Raw genomic sequence first — 20,796 nt, 5'->3', positions numbered from 1 at the left:
ACCCCTCGCTACTTGGAAACGCATCAGTCCATAAACTCTCATCCACCTGAAGAAGCCTGCAACTGACCGAAGGAAAAACAAACACCCCAAAGAGCAGCCCAAGCAGAATGAGCTCTCTGAGGGGATGCCTGGGACTCACATACCATTTGGCCCCGTCTAGCACCCAAACCCAATCACCTGGGAAAGTGTAGGGGCAAAGCACAAGGAAGTAGGAAGAGAGCAGCAGCAGCTGTGGTTTTTTTTTTTTTTTTTTTTTTTTTGTGTGTGTGTGTGTGATTTTTCTTTTCATTTTTTAATTAGTTTTAGCTCAAAAGCATACATAGTGCAGACAAGAGAAATAGGTGTTTCTAGAAGCAAAAATCCCCATGCTTTTGCTGCAGCTTTCAATATTAAAAGACATTATGACCAAGCAAGTAATTGGAACTCTTCCAACTGGAATTAGCTCAAACTTTTATTTACGTATAAAGAAAAAACTAGGAGTAGAACATCTGCTCCATCTTTTCCTTTCTCACCTTGCCATAGGCAGCTCTGGCTGTGACGTCCCAGATTGCATACTGCTTTTCAGCTTTAAAAAATGAAAACCTTTACCCTAACCCTTATCCTAACCATTAGCTTACCCTTATCCTTACCCTAAACCTAACCCTAATCCTTACCCTTACCCTAATCCTTACCCTACCCTTATACTTACCATTACTCTATCCTTTACCCTAACTCTTAACCCTAACCCTAACCCTTACCCCAACCCTTACCCTAAACCTAACCCTTTCCCTAAACCTTATCCTCACCCTAAGCCTTACCCTTAGCCTTACCCTAACACTTACCTTTGCCCTAACCCTTACCCGTACCCTAATGTGAACCCGAACCCTAACCCTTATACCCTCACCCTAACCCTTACCCTAAGCGTAACCACAGTCCCAACCCCTAACCCTCTAAACCTACCCCTAACCTATCCCTAACCCTAACCCTCTAAGCCTAACCCTAAACCACTAACCCTAACAATAACCCCCAACCCTCACCCGAAACCCTAACTCTAGCCCCAGCCCTAGCCCCTAACCCTAACCCTAGTTCCCGAGAACTACATCTCCCGGTATGCTCTGGGCATTCAACATGGCCTCCCGGAAGTCCCGAATCCGAAAACTACATTTCCCGGCATACTCTGGGTACGCAACATGGCCTCCCGGAAGTCCGGAGTCCCGAGAACTACATCTCCCGGCATGCTCTGGGCACACAACATGGCCTCCCAGTGCCGGAAAACTACACCTACCAGCATTCCCCGCACAGCCAGCATGGCCAATCACAGGCCGAGTGCTCGAGAACTGCATTTACCAGCACTCACTGGAACCCTCACCGCCCTTACAAAAAAAGCCTCAAGCCCTAACATCCAAAAAACCTCGAAACCCCTACAGACCTAACCCAAACTATTTACCACACTAAACCCCTGAAGACCTATGCCTAAAACCCCCAACCCAAAATCTTAGGATGCTCAAAACCCAAACCCAACCCAAAACGTTAGGAATGCTCAAAGCCCTAGCCCAAAAACTTAGGGCGCTCCAAACCCTAACCCCAAAACATTAATGTAATACACCATAAATGTTTGTTCATTGTCTTTTGTATTATAAAACAAGGAGTTCCGTTTGAGGAGCAGGAGTTGCAAAAGCTCCCTGCTGAAGTAAGATGTATAATGTATAGTGTCTTGGCTAGACACTATGAAAATTCTTTTGCTTAATGTAACAAAAAAGAGAACCCCCTCCCCTTCTCTCCTTCTGCATCTCAGTTGCCTCTTTTGTTCAAAGACACTGTTGCAAAGCTCATGTAACCATCTCCTGATAAGTTGCTAAAGTAGTGTATCGACATGCATGCCTTCCTGTCTAACGCTGGGCCAACATGACCAAATAATAAAAGAAGTTGAACCACAACGCGGAGGAAGACTTCGGCCTTCATCTTCACGACCACCAGAGGGACAGAGACGACCCCCTAGCAACAGTGCGCGCAGTCGCAGAATATACCAGGATGTGCTGCGTAATCCCGGAATTAGCAAAATATAGATAAAAAGGGACCCTGGCGGGGGTGAGGTGCGTGCCGTTGGCGGAGCTGAGACTCCCCGGCCGCCCAGTGCTGTTTTGCTTGATGTTTGCTCACTCAATAAATTCCTTTCTATGATTAATACAATGCTCTATGAAAATTAATTAAGGGGGCAACTTATAATACTTTGGACGCTCAAAACCCAAACCCAAAAACTTTGGACGCTCAAAACCCTATCCCGAAAACACTAGGACGCTCCAAACCCTATCCCAAAAACATTAGGACGCTCCAAGCCCTAATCCAAAAACATTAGGGCGCTCAAAGCCCTAACCCAAAAACATTAGGACGCTCAAAACCCAAACCCAATAACTTTGGATGTGCAAAACCCAAACCAAAAACATTAAGACGCTCCAAACCCTATCCGGAAAACATTAGGAAGCTCAAAGACCTATCCCAAAAACTTAGGATGCTCCAAACCCTATCCTGGAAACATTAAGATGCTCCAAACCCTATCCCAAAAACTTAGGACACTCCAAACCCTAACCCAAAAACATTAGGATGCTCAAAGCCCTAACCCAAAAACATTAGGAGGCTCAAAACCCAATCCTGGAAACAGTAAGTTGCTCAAAACCCTATCCTGGAAACATTAAGATGCTCAAAACCCTATGCCGAAAACTTAGGACGCTCCAAACCCTAACCCGAAAACATTAGGACGCTCAAAACCCTATCCTGGAAACATAAAGATGCTCAAAACCCTTTCCCGAAAACTTAGGATGCTCAATACCCAGACCCAAAATATTAAGATGCTCAAAACACTAACCCAACTACTTAGGATGCTTAAAAGCCTATTCCAAAAAATTAGGGCACACAAAGGCCTAACCCCAAAAATTAAGATGCTCAAAATCCAAACCCCCAAAATTAGGATACTCAAAACCCTGGACCTGGAGAACCTAACCTGAAAAAAAAAAAAAAAAAAAAAAAAAAAAGATCTTAAAACCCTAACCGTAAATAACTGACCAAAAATAAAACCTTAAGACTCTAACCCTAAAAAACATATCAACACTACAACCCAAAAAACTCTAATACCCTAACACGCTAACCCTGAAACCCTTAAAACCCTAACCCCCAAATCCTTAAAACCCTAACCGTTAAAACTCCAACCCTAAAAACCTTAAAATCCTAAACATAAACCCTGAAACCCCTTACCCGGAAACCCAACCCTAGTGCCCAATCCCTGAAACCTTAAAACCCTGAATCAATCTGTAGCAAATAGCATAGGCTGAGTCGAGGATCTCAGTACAGTAGCATTATTATTTGAGATTACAATGGCGGGTGTCCCACAAGCAGGAGGGTGCCTACTAATTCCATACACAGTTTATACACTTTTTTTTTCTGCCGAGGACCGGGACCCTCCCCTGTTTCCCCTTTAACTGTGCTATTCAAGGTTCATAATCTAGCTGGTGCTTCACAGAAAATACACAGCTGCTGGCCTGTTACAAGTCACATTTCTTTTGAGGTTTTTACTCTTTGAGGTGGTAATGTTTCTTACGCCGTGATTTCCACCTAATTGCTGTAAGGATTCTGGTTGTCTGCGTTTTACAAGGTTGTCTGTTATAATAAATAAAAGTCCCAAATAGGATTACAATCAAAGTTTACAATTCACTGAATGAATAGAGGTAAGCAAACAGTGCTGGGTACGCCGGGAGTCTCTGCTCCACCAAGACGCGCACCAGTTATACACCAGTTACCTCCCTTAAGGGATATAGAGAAGCTCTCTCAGATACGTCCGTCCTACTTCTCCTGCATGCGGCCGGAGGTCGGTCTAATTCTGGTGCTGTTGGTGGTGGAAGCTGGGGCAACGGTGGTACTGGTGGCGATACCACAGCCACCGGAGGGGGAGCCGCTGGGAGTGGATTGTTAGGATATGGAGGTGGTAGCTTATCCAACGGCTCACGTTTATCTTCTTTTTCTTTTTCATGTTCTTCTTGTTCTTCAAATTTCTTACCTGCTTTTAGTGTAAATATTGAGGCTGGAAAAGGACGTGAAGTCCTCCTGATCCATAATCCTGCATAATCACTTTCTTCCTGGCTAAAAGGTTCCTTTGAATTAACATGGATATTTAAGGCCTGGCAAATCCAGTCTTCGAAGGATCCAAAAACAGGCCAAAAGACATGTAGTCTTAAAGGCTCCTTTGGCCATTCTGTCACACAATACTGGACCACTTTTAATTTACTTTTTCCTTTTCTGGGGTCCCTATCATTCCAATTTCTAATCGTTATTCCTAATGGACTTTCTGGTGGTATGACTGGTAATTTGCTCCCTTTCTTCCGGTCTCTGGTCTTCGATTTTGTCTGACCTATCTAGGAATTTTACTCTGGCAATTCCCATAGCCCTTGGTTACCTTAGTAAGAGTGTCTTGCAGGGGGTCGAGGACCTATCACACACCCACAAATCCTATAGGAATCCCTTCGGTCCTTCACCGGCCAAGTCCCTCGCGGGAGATTGGAACCGCGGTTAGAAGACCTCCACAATCGCTTTGGAACTAAGTTCCATCTCAGTCACACTCTTACACACACAGGCAACCGAACCCCACCCAACCGAACGGTATACGCTTTAAATGCTTACGACTCCGTCATCTTCGTTCGGATCTTCACACACACAATTATGGGCAAAATATAGTGCTGCAGCTGGCAAGGGAGCTGAAAAAAAGAATCAGAAACTTTGCTTACCTTTATTCAGGTTCAAGATGCCATTAGTTCCGACCTGACTCAAACAGCAGCCACCAAATGGTGGGGGTGCCTCTCCTAGATCAAACCAGAAATCAGGAACCAAAGCCCTCCCGGACGAGCGCCCGCTTGTAATAAATGACTGGGTCCCAAATAGGATTGCAATTGAAATTTACAATTTATTAATTGAATAGAGGTAAGCAAGCAGCGCTGGGTGCGCCAGGAGTCTCTGCTCCACCAAGACGCACACAAGTTACATCAGGCGGCTGGTTTTTATGCTGCTAGGCTAATACATATTCATTACTACTTCTACAAAAGGCAGGGTTATTCTAATTAGTTCCCAGAATCCAAACCCTCCCACTGGTGCAGGCGTTATCAGTCTCCGGTGGTCCCTCTGGGGGCCGCTCGTACTGAAGGCTCGTAGTCTTCCTCCCAGGCTTTTCTCTTGTCCTTCTCCTTTGTCCATCTTGGCTGGATGGCAGACACTTGCATAGTGTCCCATGCAACAGTTGTAATAGTTAGCAGTTATTCTGAAACCCCTTTGTTCTCTTATCCCCTATTGACCCGAATTGCTGGACCATTCCTTTGCAAGATACAAGAACTATATATATTAACCACTCTGGTTTTCTCAGACTTTTCATCATATCATGCGGCCCTAGCATTGTTCCATATTGACACGAATCAGATGAACTCATTTCACACTGTTAAGCTGTCTTATCACTGCAAGCATATCTCAATACCACCTTCCTTCCCTCTACAGGATGTAACTGCGCAAAAACAACATTTTTATTCCCACAACCTTGATCCCCTTACCCTGAAGTCCTTATTCCCCTTAAACCTAACAACTCTAACCACAACCCTAACCCTTATTATCAACCCCCTAACGCTAATGACACTGACCTTAATCCAAACCCCAAACTGCCCCTAACCCCAGACAACCAACAACGAAACACACACACACAAAGATGGAAACTACAAAAAAGGCAAAACCCTGGATACAGGCCCCAAATCACAAATATGCAACCAAAATGCTACAGAAAAGCCCCAGATGCAGGCCCCAAATGCTACTGCTAGGCCTCAAAAGCTCAAGATGCATCCCAAAGCAAAAATGCAGACCCCAAACGTTACAGAAAAGCCCCCAAACCCAGGCTGCACAAGTCTACAAGCAGGCCCCAAACTGCCAACAGAAGCAGGCACCAACCACACCCAGATGCAGACCCCAACTGCCCACAAGCAGCTCCTACCCCACCACCCCCTCCCAAGAACTGGACTCCACCCAGACACTGGCCCAAGACCCGGGCCCGACCCCCGCCACCCCCCCTACCCTCCCCCCGACACAGGTGTACAAGCAGCTCACAACCCGCCCCTTCAGAGACCGGTCCCACTCCCCCCACCCCCCCCAAGACATGGGATGCGGAGGTGTACAACCAACTCCCAACTCCCTCCCCCTCAAAGGGAGGCCCCAAAGACCCCCAAATGGAGGCTCCTAGAGTGAACAAGCACCTCCCAACTCCCCCAGGCACAGGCCCACCCCCCCCCAAACACAGGCCACAAAGGTGTATAAACAGCCCAGACCCCCCTCCAAGACCATGGCCCCTATAGTGTACAAGCAGCTCCCAACCACCCACAGATGCAGGCCCCAACCCTTCTCAAAAGGGAGGCACCTAGAATGCATGAGCAGCCTCCCAACCCCCCTAAACATAGGTCCAAAAGTGCACAAGCAGCTCCCAACCCCCCTCAAATACAGACCCCAAAAGTGTACAAGTAGCTCCCCCCCTGAGACAGGACCCAAAGGTGTACAACCAGTTCCCAACACCCCTGAGACACAGGCCCCAACCCCCCCCCCAGACACAGGGCCCCAAATTCTACAAGCAGCTCCCAACCCCTGCCAGGCAGGCCCTATACAAGCAGCTCCCAACCTTCCCCCCCCCCCCGAGGGAGGCCTCCAAGCCCCCCTAAACACAGGCCCCTACAGTGTACAGGCAGCTCCCAGCCACCCCCAGATGCTGGCCCCGAAGTTGTACAAACAGCTCCCAGCCACCCTGCAGAAACAGATTCCTACATTGTACAAGCAGTTCCCAGCCCGCTAGACACAGGCCCTGACCCCCCACAGATGCAGGCCCCAAAGGTGTACAAGCAGCTCCCACCCCTCCCCCAGACGCAGGTCCCAAGCCCCCCCCCAAACACAGGCCCCTACAACCAGCACCCAACCCCCTACCTCCGATGCCAGGCCCAAAGGTGTAGAAGCAGCTCCAAACCTCCTCCCTCAACCCAGGCTCCAACAGTGTACAAGCAGCACCCAACCAACCCTCCCGTAAAAACCTCGTTGGTCATCATGGTGGAAAAGGGTAAATTGTGGGTTTTGGAGAACATCAGGTAGGTTTAGGGTGGTTTTGGGGTGGATCTATGGTTTTGGCGTATTTTCTTCCAGTTTTGGGGGTGATGCCGATATTTTTTGGGGTGTTTTTGACGTGTTTTGGGGTCTCCGTTGGGTTTTGTTGTGTTCTTGTTGGTCATTATGTTAAATAGGAGTGGATTGTGGGTTTTGCAGAACATCAGGTAGGTTTAGGGTGGTTTTGGGGTGGATCTATGGTTTTGGCGTATTTTCTTCCAGTTTTGGGGGTGATGCCGATATTTTTTGGGGTGTTTTTGACGTGTTTTGGGGTCTCCATTAGGTTTTGTTGGGTTCTTGTTTGTCATTATGTTAAATAGGAGTGGATTGTGGGTTTTGCAGAACATCAGGTAGGTTTAAGGGTTTCTTTAGGGTTAAATCCTGGCATTTTGTTTTGATTTTTTGTTGTTTTGTTTTGTTTTGTTTTGTTTTGTTTTAGGATCTGGGTTGATTTTGGTGTGTTTTTGACGTGTTTGGGGGTCTCCGTTGGGTTTCTTTTGGTTTTCCGTGTTCATCATGGTGGAAAAGGGTAAATTGCTGGTTTTGGAGAACTTCAGTTAGGTTTAGGGTGTCTTTGGGGTGGATCTATGGTTTTGGCGTATTTTCTTCCAGTTTTGGGGGTGATGCCGATATTTTTTGGGGTGTTTTTGACGTGTTTTGGGGTCTCCGTTGGGTTTTGTTGTGTTCTTGTTGGTCATTATGTTAAATAGGAGTGGATTGTGGGTTTTGGAGAACATCAGGTAGGTTTAGGGTGGTTTTGGGGTGGATCTATGGTTTTGGGGGATTTTCTTCCAGTTTTGGGGGTGATGCTGATATTTTTTGGGGTGTTTTTGACGTGTTTTGGGGTCTCCATTAGGTTTTGTTGGGTTCTTGTTTGTCATTATGTTAAATAGGAGTGGATTGTGGGTTTTGCAGAACATCAGGTAGGTTTAAGGTTTTTTTTAGGGTTAAATCTTGGCATTTTTTTATTTTTTTATTTATTTTTTTTATTATTTTTTTTTTTTTTTAGGATCTGGGTTGATTTTGGTGTGTTTTTGATGTGTTTGGGGGTCTCCGTTGTGTTTTGTGAGGTTTTCCGTGGTCATCATGGTGGAAAAGTGTAAATTGCTGGTTTTGGAGAACTTCAGGTAGGTTTAGGGTGGTTTTGGGGTGGATCTATGGTTTTGGCGGACTTTCTTCCAGTTTTGGGGGTGATGCCGTTCTTGTTTGGGTTGTTTTTGACGTTTTTTGGGGTCTCTGTTGGGTTTTGTTGTGTTCTCGTTGGTCATCATGGTGGAAAAGGGTAAATTGTGGGTTTTGGAGAACATCAGGTAGGTTTAGGGTGGTTTTGGGGTGGATCTATGGTTTTGGCGTATTTTCTTCCAGTTTTGGGGGTGATGCCGATATTTTTTGGGGTGTTTTTGACGTGTTTTGGGGTCTCCATTAGGTTTTGTTGGGTTCTTGTTTGTCATTATGTTAAATAGGAGTGGATTGTGGGTTTTGCAGAACATCAGGTAGGTTTAAGGGTTTCTTTAGGGTTAAATCCTGGCATTTTGTTTTGATTTTTTGTTGTTTTGTTTTGTTTTGTTTTGTTTTGTTTTGTTTTAGGATCTGGGTTGATTTTGGTGTGTTTTTGACGTGTTTGGGGGTCTCCGTTGGGTTTCTTTTGGTTTTCCGTGTTCATCATGGTGGAAAAGGGTAAATTGCTGGTTTTGGAGAACTTCAGTTAGGTTTAGGGTGTCTTTGGGGTGGATCTATGGTTTTGGCGTATTTTCTTCCAGTTTTGGGGGTGATGCCGATATTTTTTGGGGTGTTTTTGACGTGTTTTGGGGTCTCCGTTGGGTTTTGTTGTGTTCTTGTTGGTCATTATGTTAAATAGGAGTGGATTGTGGGTTTTGGAGAACATCAGGTAGGTTTATGGTGTTTTTGGGGTGGTTCTATGGTTTTGGGGGATTTTCTTCCAGTTTTGGGGGTGATGCCGATATTTTTTGGGGTGTTTTTGACGTGTTTTGGGGTCTCCATTAGGTTTTGTTGGGTTCTTGTTTGTCATTATGTTAAATAGGAGTGGAGTGTGGGTTTTGCAGAACATCAGGTAGGTTTAAGGTTTTTTTTAGGGTTAAATCTTGGCATTTTTTTATTTTTTTATTTATTTTTTTTATTATTTTTTTTTTTTTTTTAGGATCTGGGTTGATTTTGGTGTGTTTTTGATGTGTTTGGGGGTCTCCGTTTTGTTTTGTGAGGTTTTCCGTGGTCATCATGGTGGAAAAGTGTAAATTGCTGGTTTTGGAGAACTTCAGGTAGGTTTAGGGTGGTTTTGGGGTGGATCTATGGTTTTGGCGGACTTTCTTCCAGTTTTGGGGGTGATGCCGTTCTTGTTTGGGTTGTTTTTGACGTTTTTTGGGGTCTCTGTTGGGTTTTGTTGTGTTCTCGTTGGTCATCATGGTGGAAAAGGGTAAATTGTGGGTTTTGGAGAACATCAGGTAGGTTTAGGGTGGTTTTGGGGTGGATCTATGGTTTTGGCGTATTTTCTTCCAGTTTTGGGGGTGATGCCGATATTTTTTGGGGTGTTTTTGACGTGTTTTGGGGTCTCCGTTGGGTTTTGTTGTGTTCTTGTTGGTCATTATGTTAAATAGGAGTGGATTGTGGGTTTTGCAGAACATCAGGTAGGTTTAGGGTGGTTTTGGGGTGGATCTATGGTTTTGGCGTATTTTCTTCCAGTTTTGGGGGTGATGCCGATATTTTTTGGGGTGTTTTTGACGTGTTTTGGGGTCTCCATTAGGTTTTGTTGGGTTCTTGTTTGTCATTATGTTAAATAGGAGTGGATTGTGGGTTTTGCAGAACATCAGGTAGGTTTAAGGTTTTTTTTAGGGTTAAATCTTGGCATTTTTTTATTTTTTTTTTTAGGTTCTGGTTTGATTTTTGTGTGTTTTTGTCCTGTTTAGGGCTCTCCGTTGGGTTTCGTTGGGTTTTCCATGGTCGTCATGGTGGAAAAGGGTAAATTGCTGGTTTTGGAGAACTTCAGGTAGGATTAGGGGGACTTTTCGCGTGGATTCATGGTATTTGGGCTTTTCTTCTATTTTGGTGAGTGATCCTCTCCTTTCTTCGGGTGATTTTGAAGTGTTTTGGGGTTTCCGTAGCGTTTTGTTGAGTTCCTAATGCGTTTTATGGTGGTTGGGAGTGTGCTTTGGGATTAGGAGAACATCAGGTAGGTTTAGGGTGTCTTTGGGGTGGATCTATGGTATTTGGGGTTTTCTTCTAGTTTTTGGCGTGATCCTGTTCTATTTTGGTTTTTTTTTGACGTGTTTTGGGGTCTCCGTTGGGTTTTGTTGTGTTCTTGTTGGTCATTATGTTAAATAGGAGTGGATTGTGGGTTTTGGAGAACATCAGGTAGGTTTAGGGTGGTTTTGGGGTGGATCTATGATTTTGGGAGATTTTCTTCCAGTTTTGGGTGTGATCCCGTTCTTGTTTGGGGTGTTTTAGACGTGTTTTGGGGTCTCCGTTGGGTTTTGTTGGATTCTCATTGGTCATCATGGTGGAAAATGGGAAATTGTGGGTTTTGGAGAACATCAGGTAGGTTTAGGCTGGTTTTGGGGTGGATCTATGATTTTGGGGGATTTTCTTCCAGTGTTGGGGGTGATGCCGTTCTTGTTTGGGGTGTTTTTGACGTTTTTTGGGGTCTCTGTTGGGTTTTGTTCTGTTTTCCGTGGTCATCATGGTTGAAAAGTGTTAATTGTGGGTTTTGGAGAACATCAGGTAGGTTTAGGGGTACTTTTGGGGTGGATTTATGGCTTTTTGGGTTTTCTTTCGTTTTGGGGAATGATCCTGTTATTTTTGGGGTGTTTTTGACGTGTTTTGGGGTCTCCATTAGGTTTTGTTGGGTTCTTGTTTGTCATTATGTTAAATAGGAGTGGATTGTGGGTTTTGCAGAACATCAGGTAAGTTTAAGGTTTTTTTTAGGGTTAAATCTTGGCATTTTTTTATTTTTTTTTTTTATTATTATTTTTTTTTTTTTTTAGGATCTGGGTTGATTTTGGTGTGTTTTTGATGTGTTTGGGGGTCTCCGTTGTGTTTTGTGAGGTTTTCCGTGGTCATCATGGTGGAAAAGTGTAAATTGCTGGTTTTGGAGAACTTCAGGTAGGTTTAGGGTGGTTTTGGGGTGGATCTATGGTTTTGGCGGACTTTCTTCCAGTTTTGGGGGTGATGCCGTTCTTGTTTGGGTTGTTTTTGACGTTTTTTGGGGTCTCTGTTGGGTTTTGTTGTGTTCTCGTTGGTCATCATGGTGGAAAAGGGTAAATTGTGGGTTTTGGAGAACATCAGGTAGGTTTAGGGTGGTTTTGGGGTGGATCTATGGTTTTGGCGTATTTTCTTCCAGTTTTGGGGGTGATGCCGATATTTTTTGGGGTGTTTTTGACGTGTTTTGGGGTCTCCGTTGGGTTTTGTTGTGTTCTTGTTGGTCATTATGTTAAATAGGAGTGGATTGTGGGTTTTGCAGAACATCAGGTAGGTTTAGGGTGGTTTTGGGGTGGATCTATGGTTTTGGCGTATTTTCTTCCAGTTTTGGGGGTGATGCCGATATTTTTTGGGGTGTTTTTGACGTGTTTTGGGGTCTCCATTAGGTTTTGTTGGGTTCTTGTTTGTCATTATGTTAAATAGGAGTGGATTGTGGGTTTTGCAGAACATCAGGTAGGTTTAAGGGTTTCTTTAGGGTTAAATCCTGGCATTTTTTTATTTTTTTTTTTAGGTTCTGGTTTGATTTTTGTGTGTTTTTGTCCTGTTTAGGGCTCTCCGTTGGGTTTCGTTGGGTTTTCCATGGTCGTCATGGTGGAAAAGGGTAAATTGCTGGTTTTGGAGAACTTCAGGTAGGATTAGGGGGACTTTTCGCGTGGATTCATGGTATTTGGGCTTTTCTTCTATTTTGGTGAGTGATCCTCTCCTTTCTTCGGGTGATTTTGAAGTGTTTTGGGGTTTCCGTAGCGTTTTGTTGAGTTCCTAATGCGTTTTATGGTGGTTGGGAGTGTGCTTTGGGATTAGGAGAACATCAGGTAGGTTTAGGGTGTCTTTGGGGTGGATCTATGGTATTTGGGGTTTTCTTCTAGTTTTTGGCGTGATCCTGTTCTATTTTGGGTTTTTTTTGACGTGTTTTGGGGTCTCCGTTGGGTTTTGTTGTGTTCTCATTGGTCATCATGGTGGAAAATGGGAAATTGTGGGTTTTGGAGAACATCAGGTAGGTTTAGGGTGGTTTTGGGGTGGATCTATGATTTTGGGGGATTTTCTTCCAGTTTTGGGGGTGATGCCGTTCTTGTTTGGGGTGTTTTTGACGTTTTTTGGGGTCTCTGTTGGGTTTTGTTCTGTTTTCCGTGGTCATCATTGTTGAAAAGTGTTAATTGTGGGTTTTGGAGAACATCAGGTAGGTTTAGGGGTACTTTTGGGGTGGATTTATGGCTTTTTGGGTTTTCTTTCGTTTTGGGGAATGATCCTGTTATTTTTGGGGTGTTTTTGACGTGTTTTGGGGTCTATATTAGGTTTTGTTGGGTTCTTGTTTGTCATTATGTTAAATAGGAGTGGATTGTGGGTTTTGCAGAACATCAGGTAAGTTTAAGGTTTTTTTTAGGGTTAAATCTTGGCATTTTTTTATTTTTTTTTTTTTTATTATTATTATTTTTTTTTTTTAGGATCTGGGTTGATTTTGGTGTGTTTTTGATGTGTTTGGGGGTCTCCGTTGTGTTTTGTGAGGTTTTCCGTGGTCATCATGGTGGAAAAGTGTAAATTGCTGGTTTTGGAGAACTTCAGGTAGGTTTAGGGTGGTTTTGGGGTGGATCTATGGTTTTGGCGGACTTTCTTCCAGTTTTGGGGGTGATGCCGTTCTTGTTTGGGTTGTTTTTGACGTTTTTTGGGGTCTCTGTTGGGTTTTGTTGTGTTCTCGTTGGTCATCATGGTGGAAAAGGGTAAATTGTGGGTTTTGGAGAACATCAGGTAGGTTTAGGGTGGTTTTGGGGTGGATCTATGGTTTTGGCGTATTTTCTTCCAGTTTTGGGGGTGATGCCGATATTTTTTGGGGTGTTTTTGACGTGTTTTGGGGTCTCCGTTGGGTTTTGTTGTGTTCTTGTTGGTCATTATGTTAAATAGGAGTGGATTGTGGGTTTTGCAGAACATCAGGTAGGTTTAGGGTGGTTTTGGGGTGGATCTATGGTTTTGGCGTATTTTCTTCCAGTTTTGGGGGTGATGCCGATATTTTTTGGGGTGTTTTTGACGTGTTTTGGGGTCTCCATTAGGTTTTGTTGGGTTCTTGTTTGTCATTATGTTAAATAGGAGTGGATTGTGGGTTTTGCAGAACATCAGGTAGGTTTAAGGGTTTCTTTAGGGTTAAATCCTGGCATTTTTTTATTTTTTTTTTTTAGGTTCTGGTTTGATTTTTGTGTGTTTTTGTCCTGTTTAGGGCTCTCCGTTGGGTTTCGTTGGGTTTTCCATGGTCGTCATGGTGGAAAAGGGTAAATTGCTGGTTTTGGAGAACTTCAGGTAGGATTAGGGGGACTTTTCGCGTGGATTCATGGTATTTGGGCTTTTCTTCTATTTTGGTGAGTGATCCTCTCCTTTCTTCGGGTGATTTTGAAGTGTTTTGGGGTTTCCGTAGCGTTTTGTTGAGTTCCTAATGCGTTTTATGGTGGTTGGGAGTGTGCTTTGGGATTAGGAGAACATCAGGTAGGTTTAGGGTGTCTTTGGGGTGGATCTATGGTATTTGGGGTTTTCTTCTAGTTTTTGGCGTGATCCTGTTCTATTTTGGGTTTTTTTTGACGTGTTTTGGGGTCTCCGTTGGGTTTTGTTGTGTTCTCATTGGTCATCATGGTGGAAAATGGGAAATTGTGGGTTTTGGAGAACATCAGGTAGGTTTAGGGTGGTTTTGGGGTGGATCTATGATTTTGGGGGATTTTCTTCCAGTTTTGGGGGTGATGCCGTTCTTGTTTGGGGTGTTTTTGACGTTTTTTGGGGTCTCTGTTGGGTTTTGTTCTGTTTTCCGTGGTCATCATTGTTGAAAAGTGTTAATTGTGGGTTTTGGAGAACATCAGGTAGGTTTAGGGGTACTTTTGGGGTGGATTTATGGCTTTTTGGGTTTTCTTTCGTTTTGGGGAATGATCCTGTTATTTTTGGGGTGTTTTTGACGTGTTTTGGGGTCTATATTAGGTTTTGTTGGGTTCTTGTTTGTCATTATGTTAAATAGGAGTGGATTGTGGGTTTTGCAGAACATCAGGTAAGTTTAAGGTTTTTTTTAGGGTTAAATCTTGGCATTTTTTTATTTTTTTTTTTTTATTATTATTATTTTTTTTTTTTAGGATCTGGGTTGATTTTGGTGTGTTTTTGATGTGTTTGGGGGTCTCCGTTGTGTTTTGTGAGGTTTTCCGTGGTCATCATGGTGGAAAAGTGTAAATTGCTGGTTTTGGAGAACTTCAGGTAGGTTTAGGGTGGTTTTGGGGTGGATCTATGGTTTTGGCGGACTTTCTTCCAGTTTTGGGGGTGATGCCGTTCTTGTTTGGGTTGTTTTTGACGTTTTTTGGGGTCTCTGTTGGGTTTTGTTGTGTTCTCGTTGGTCATCATGGTGGAAAAGGGTAAATTGTGGGTTTTGGAGAACATCAGGTAGGTTTAGGGTGGTTTTGGGGTGGATCTATGGTTTTGGCGTATTTTCTTCCAGTTTTGGGGGTGATGCCGATATTTTTTGGGGTGTTTTTGACGTGTTTTGGGGTCTCCGTTGGGTTTTGTTGTGTTCTTGTTGGTCATTATGTTAAATAGGAGTGGATTGTGGGTTTTGCAGAACATCAGGTAGGTTTAGGGTGGTTTTGGGGTGGATCTATGGTTTTGGCGTATTTTCTTCCAGTTTTGGGGGTGATGCCGATATTTTTTGGGGTGTTTTTGACGTGTTTTGGGGTCTCCATTAGGTTTTGTTGGGTTCTTGTTTGTCATTATGTTAAATAGGAGTGGATTGTGGGTTTTGCAGAACATCAGGTAGGTTTAAGGGTTTCTTTAGGGTTAAATCCTGGCATTTTTTTATTTTTTTTTTTAGGTTCTGGTTTGATTTTTGTGTGTTTTTGTCCTGTTTAGGGCTCTCCGTTGGGTTTCGTTGGGTTTTCCATGGTCGTCATGGTGGAAAAGGGTAAATTGCTGGTTTTGGAGAACTTCAGGTAGGATTAGGGGGACTTTTCGCGTGGATTCATGGTATTTGGGCTTTTCTTCTATTTTGGTGAGTGATCCTCTCCTTTCTTCGGGTGATTTTGAAGTGTTTTGGGGTTTCCGTAGCGTTTTGTTGAGTTCCTAATGCGTTTTATGGTGGTTGGGAGTGTGCTTTGGGATTAGGAGAACATCAGGTAGGTTTAGGGTGTCTTTGGGGTGAATCTATGGTATTTGGGGTTTTCTTCTAGTTTTTGGCGTGATCCTGTTCTATTTTGGTTTTTTTTTGACGTGTTTTGGGGTCTCCGTTGGGTTTTGTTGTGTTCTTGTTGGTCATTATGTTAAATAGGAGTGGATTGTGGGTTTTGGAGAACATCAGGTAGGTTTAGGGTGGTTTTGGGGTGGATCTATGATTTTGGGAGATTTTCTTCCAGTTTTGGGTGTGATCCCGTTCTTGTTTGGGGTGTTTTAGACGTGTTTTGGGGTCTCCGTTGGGTTTTGTTGGATTCTCATTGGTCATCATGGTGGAAAATGGGAAATTGTGGGTTTTGGAGAACATCAGGTAGGTTTAGGCTGGTTTTGGGGTGGATCTATGATTTTGGGGGATTTTCTTCCAGTTTTGGGGGTGATGCTGTTCTTGTTTGGGGTGTTTTTGACGTTTTTTGGGGTCTCTGTTGGGTTTTGTTCTGTTTTCCGTGGTCATCATGGTGGAAAAGTGTAAATTGTGGGTTTTGGAGAACATCAGGTAGGTTTAGGGGTACTTTTGGGGTGGATTTATGGCTTTTTGGGTTTTCTTTCGTTTTGGGGAATGATCCTGTTATTTTTGGGGTGTTTTTGACGTGTTTTGGGGTCTCCATTAGGTTTTGTTGGGTTCTTGTTGGTTATCATGGTGAATGGGAGTGAAATGTGGGATTTGGAGAAGATCAGGTGAGTTTAAGGTGGTTATGGGGGGAAATTCATGGTTGTTGTTTTTTTTTTTTTTTTTTTTTTCACGTCTAGTTCTTTTTTGGGGTGTTTTTGACGTGTTTTGACGTCTCTGTTGAGTTTTGTTGGGTTTTCCGTTGTCATCATGGTGGAAAATTGTAAATTGTGGGTTTTGGAGAACATCATGTAGGTTTAGGGTGGTTTTGGCGTGGATCTATGGTTTTGGGAGTTTTCTTTCGTTTTGGGGGTTGATCCTATTCTTTTTTGTTGTGTTTCTTACGTGTTTTGTGGTCTCCGTTTGGATTTGTTGGGTTTTCTGTTGTCATCATGGTGGAAAAGGGTAAATTGTGGGTTTTGGAGAACTTCAGGTAGCTTTAGGGGGACTTTTCGCGTGGATTCATGGTATTTCGGGTTTTCTTCTGTTTTTGGGGTGATCCTGTTCTTTTTTGGGGTGTTTTTGAAGTGTTTTGGGGTTTCCGTTGCATTTCATTGAGTTCTTAATGTGTTTTATGGTGGTTGGGAGTGTGCTTTGGGATTAGGAGAACATCAGGTAGGTTTAGGATGTCTTGGGGGTGGATCTATGGCTTTTGGGGTTTTCTTCTGTTTTTTGGGGTGATCCTGTGTTTTTTTGGGGTGTTTTTGACGTGTTTTGGGGTCTCCGTTGGGTTTTGTTGGGTTCTTGTTGGTCATTATGTTAAATAGGTGTGGATTGTGGGTTTTGGAGAACATCAGGTGGGTTTAAGGCTTTTTTGGGTTTAAATCATGGCATTTGCGTCTTTTTTAGGATCTGGGTTGATTTTGGGGTTGTTTTGAAGTTCTTTGGGGTCTTTATTGGGTTTTGTTGGGTTTTCCGTGGTCATCGTGTTGGAAAAGGGTAAATTGTGGGTTTTGGAGAACATCAGGTAGGTTTAGGCTGGTTTTGCTGTGGATCTATTGTTTTGGGGGATTTTCTTCCTGTTTTGGGTGTGATCCTGTTTTTGTTTGGGGTGTTTTTGACGATTTTTGTGGTCTCTGTTGGTTTTTGTTGGGTTCTTGTTGTCATCATGGTGAATGGGAGTGAAATGTGGGATTTGGAGAAGATCAGGTGAGTTTAGGGTGGTTTTGGGGGGAAATTCATCGTTTTTGTTTGTTTGTTTTTTTTTTTTTTTTTCTTCACGTCTAGTTTTTTTATGGGGTGTTTTTGACTTGTTTTGTGGTCTCCGTTGGTTTTTGTTGGGTTTTCCGTGGTCAGTATGGTGGAAAAGGGTAAATTGTGGGTTTTGGAGAACATCAGGTAGCTTTAGGGTTGTTTTGGGGTGGATCTGTGTTTTTGGGGGATTTTCTTCCAGTTTTGGGGGTGATCCCGTTCTTGTTTCGGGTGTTTTTGACGTGTTTTGGGGTCTCCGTTGGGTTTTGTTGTGTTTTCCGTAGTCATCATGGTGGAAAAGTGTAAATTGTGGGTTTTGGTGAACATCATGTCGGTTTAGGGTTGTTTTTTGCGTTGGATCTATGGTTTTTGGGGATTTTCTTCCAGTTTTGGGGGCGATGCCGTTATTTTTTGGGGTCTTTTTGACGTGTTTTTGGGTCTCCAAATATGAGCCAGCAGTGTGCTCAGGTGGCCAAGAAGGCCAACGGCATCCTGGCTTGTATGAGGAACAGTGTGACCAGCAGGGCTAGGGAGGTGATTGTCCCCCTGTACTCAGCTCTGGTGAGGCCGCACCTCGAGTACTGTGTTCAGTTTTGGGCCCCTCGCTACAAGAAGGACATCGAGGTGCTTGAGCGGGTGCAGAGAAGGGCGACGAAGCTGGTGAGGGGCCTGGAGAACAAGTCCTACGAGGAGCGGCTGAGGGAGCTGGGCTTGTTCAGCCTGGAGAAGAGGAGGCTCAGGGGCGACCTTATCGCTCTTTATAGGTACCTCAAAGGAGGCTGTAGCGAGGTGGGGGTTGGTCTGTTCTCCCACGTGCCTGGTGACAGGACGAGGGGGAATGGGCTTAAGTTGAGCCAGGGGAGTTTTAGGTTAGATATTAGGAAGAACTTCTTCACTGAAAGGGTTGTGAGGCATTGGAACAGGCTGCCCAGGGAAGTGGTGGAGTCACCATCCCTGGAAGTCGTTAAAAGACGTTTAGATGTAGAGCTTAGGGATATGGTTTAGTGGGGACTGCTAGCGTTAGGTCAGAGGTTGGACTCGATGATCTTGAGGTCTCTTCCAACCTAGAAATTCTGTGATTCTGTGATTCTGTGATTCTCCATTGGGTTTCGTTAGGTTTTCCGTAGTCATCATGGTGGAAAAGGGTAAATTGTGGGTTCTGGAGAACATCAGGTAGGTTTATGGTGTTTTTGGGGTGGATCTATGGTTTTGGGGGATTTTCTTCCAGTTTTGGGGGTTATCCCGTTCTTGTTTGGGGTGATTTTGACGTGTTTTGTGGTCTCCGTTTGGATTTGTTGGGTTTTCCGTAGTCATCATGGTAGAAAAGTGTAAATTGCGGGTTTTGGAGAACTTCAGGTAGGTTTAGGGGGACTTTTCGCGTGGATTCATGGTATTTAAGGCTTTCTTTTGTTTTTGGGGTGATCCTCTTCTTTATTGGGGTGTTTTAGAAGTGTTTTGGGGTTTCCGTTGCGTTTCGTTGACTTCCTAATGTGTTTTTTGGTGGTTTGGGAGTGTGCTTTGGGATTAGGAGAACATCAGGTAGGTTTAGGATGGCTTGGGGGTGGATCTATGGCTTTTGGGATTTTCTTCTGTTTTTTGGGGTGATCCTGTTCTTTTTTGTGGTGTTTTGGACGTGTTCATGGGTCTCCGTTGGGTTTTTGTTGGGTTCTTCTTTGTCATTATGTTAAATAGGAGTGGATTGTGGGTTTTGGAGAACATCAGGTGGGTTTAAGGCTTTTTTTTGGTTAAAATCATAGAATTTGTGTTTTTTTTTAAGGATCAGGGTTGATATTGGTGTTGTTTTGAAGTTCTTTGGGGTCTTTATAGGGTTTTCTTGGGTTTTCTGTGGTCATCGTGTTGGAAAAGGGTAAATTGTGGGTTTTGGAGAACATCAGGTAGGTTGAGGGTGGTTCTGGCGTGGATCTATGATTTTGGGGGATTTTCTTCCAGTTTTGGAGGTGATCCCGTTCTTGTTTGGGGTGATTTTGACATGTTTTGTGGTCTCCGTTGGGTTTCGTTGGGTTTTCCGTGGTCATCATTTTGGAAGAGTGTAAATTGTGGGTTTTGGAGAACATCAGGTAGGTTTAGGGTAGTTTTGGGATTGGATCTGTGCTTTTTGGGGATTTTCTTCCAGTTTTGGGGGTGATCCCGTTCTTTTTTGGCGTGTTTTTGACTTGTTTTGGGGTCTCCATTGGGTTTCATTGGGTTCTCGTTGGTCGTTAAGGTAAATGGGAGTGGATTGTTGGTTTTGGAAAAGATCAGGTGAGTTTAGGGTGGTTTTGGGGGGAAATTCATAGGTTTTGTTTTTTTTTTTTCTTCTGATCCAGTTCTTTTTTGGGGTGTTTTTGACGTGTTTTGGGGTTTCCGTTGCTTTTCATTGAGTTCCTAATTGGTTTTATGGTGTTTGGGGTTGGACTTTTGGGATTTGGAGAACATTAGGTAGGTTTAGGGTGGTTTTGGGCTGGATCTATGGTATTTGGGGTTTTCTTCTGTTTTTGGGGTGATCCTGTTCTTTTGTGGGGTGTTTTTGACGCGTTTTGGGGTCTCCATTGGGTTCCGTTGGGTTCTCGTTGGTCATCGTGGTGAAGAAGGGTAAATTGTGGGTTTTGGAGAACATCAGGTAGGTTTAGGGGGACTATTGTGGTGGATCAATGGCTCTTGGGGTTTTCTTCCAATTTTGGGGGGTCATCCTGTTCCTTTTTGCGTTGTTTTTGACGTGTTTTGGGATCTCCGTTGGGTTTCGTTGGGTTTTCCGTGGTCATCATGTTGGAAAAGGGTAAATTGTGGGTTTTGGAGAACATCAGGTAGGTTTAGGGTGGTTTTGGGGTGGATCTATGATTTTGGGGGATTTTCTTCCAGTTTTGGGGGTGGTCCCGTTCTTTTTTGGGGTGTTTTTGACGTGTTTTGGGGTCTCATTTTGGTTTTAGTTGTGTTCTTGTTGGTCATCATGTTGGAAGAGTGTAAATTGTGTGTTTTGGAGAACATCAGGTAGGTTTAGGGGGACTATTGGGGTGGATCTATGGCTTTTGGGCTTTTCTTTCATTTTTGGGGTTGATCCTGTTTTTATGGGGGGTGGTTTTGACATGTTTTGGGGTCTCTGTTGGGTTTCTTTGGGTTCTTGTTGGTCGTTAAGGTAAATGGGTATGGATTGTGGGTTTTGGAAATGATCAGGTGAATTTAGGGTGGTTTTGGGGGGATATTCATAGTTTTTGTTTTGTTTTCTTCTGATCCATTTCTTTTTTGGGGTGTTTTTGACGTGTTTTGGGGTTTCCGTTGCGTTTCGTTGAGTTCCTAATGGGTTTTATGGTGGTTGGGAGTGGATTGTACATTTAGGAGAACATCAGTTAGGTTTACGGGTGGTTTTGGGCTTAAATCTTTTATTTTCTTCTGATCCGGTTTGCTTTTGTTTTTTTTTTTTTTTTTTTTTTGAGTTGTTTTGGGGTTTCCGTTGCGTTTCGTTGAGTTCCTAA

General features: G+C 43.7%; 2 long non-coding RNA genes across 2 annotated transcripts; one reads left to right on the top strand and one right to left on the bottom strand.

Moving 5' to 3' along the window:
• Window positions 1-1,482: 1,482 nt before the first annotated feature.
• On the top strand, window positions 1,483-2,164 carry LOC311428814. The gene is made up of 2 exons (XR_014687902.1): window positions 1,483-1,603; window positions 1,775-2,164. It is a non-coding gene; the product is annotated as an uncharacterized lncRNA (long non-coding RNA).
• Window positions 2,165-4,910: 2,746 nt separating this feature from the next.
• Window positions 4,911-7,062, bottom strand: LOC311428811. The gene is made up of 2 exons (XR_014687899.1): window positions 6,967-7,062; window positions 4,911-5,233 (listed from the first exon to the last, which is right to left on the bottom strand). It is a non-coding gene; the product is annotated as an uncharacterized lncRNA (long non-coding RNA).
• Between the last annotated feature and the right edge of the window lie 13,734 nt (window positions 7,063-20,796).

This window comes from Aythya ferina, assembly GCF_964211825.1.
Source record: "Aythya ferina genome assembly, contig: HAP1_SCAFFOLD_148, whole genome shotgun sequence".
NCBI lineage: Eukaryota > Metazoa > Chordata > Aves > Anseriformes > Anatidae > Aythya > Aythya ferina.
Note: the sequence above shows the minus strand (reverse complement) of the source record. Positions and strands in the feature narration are given on the sequence as shown.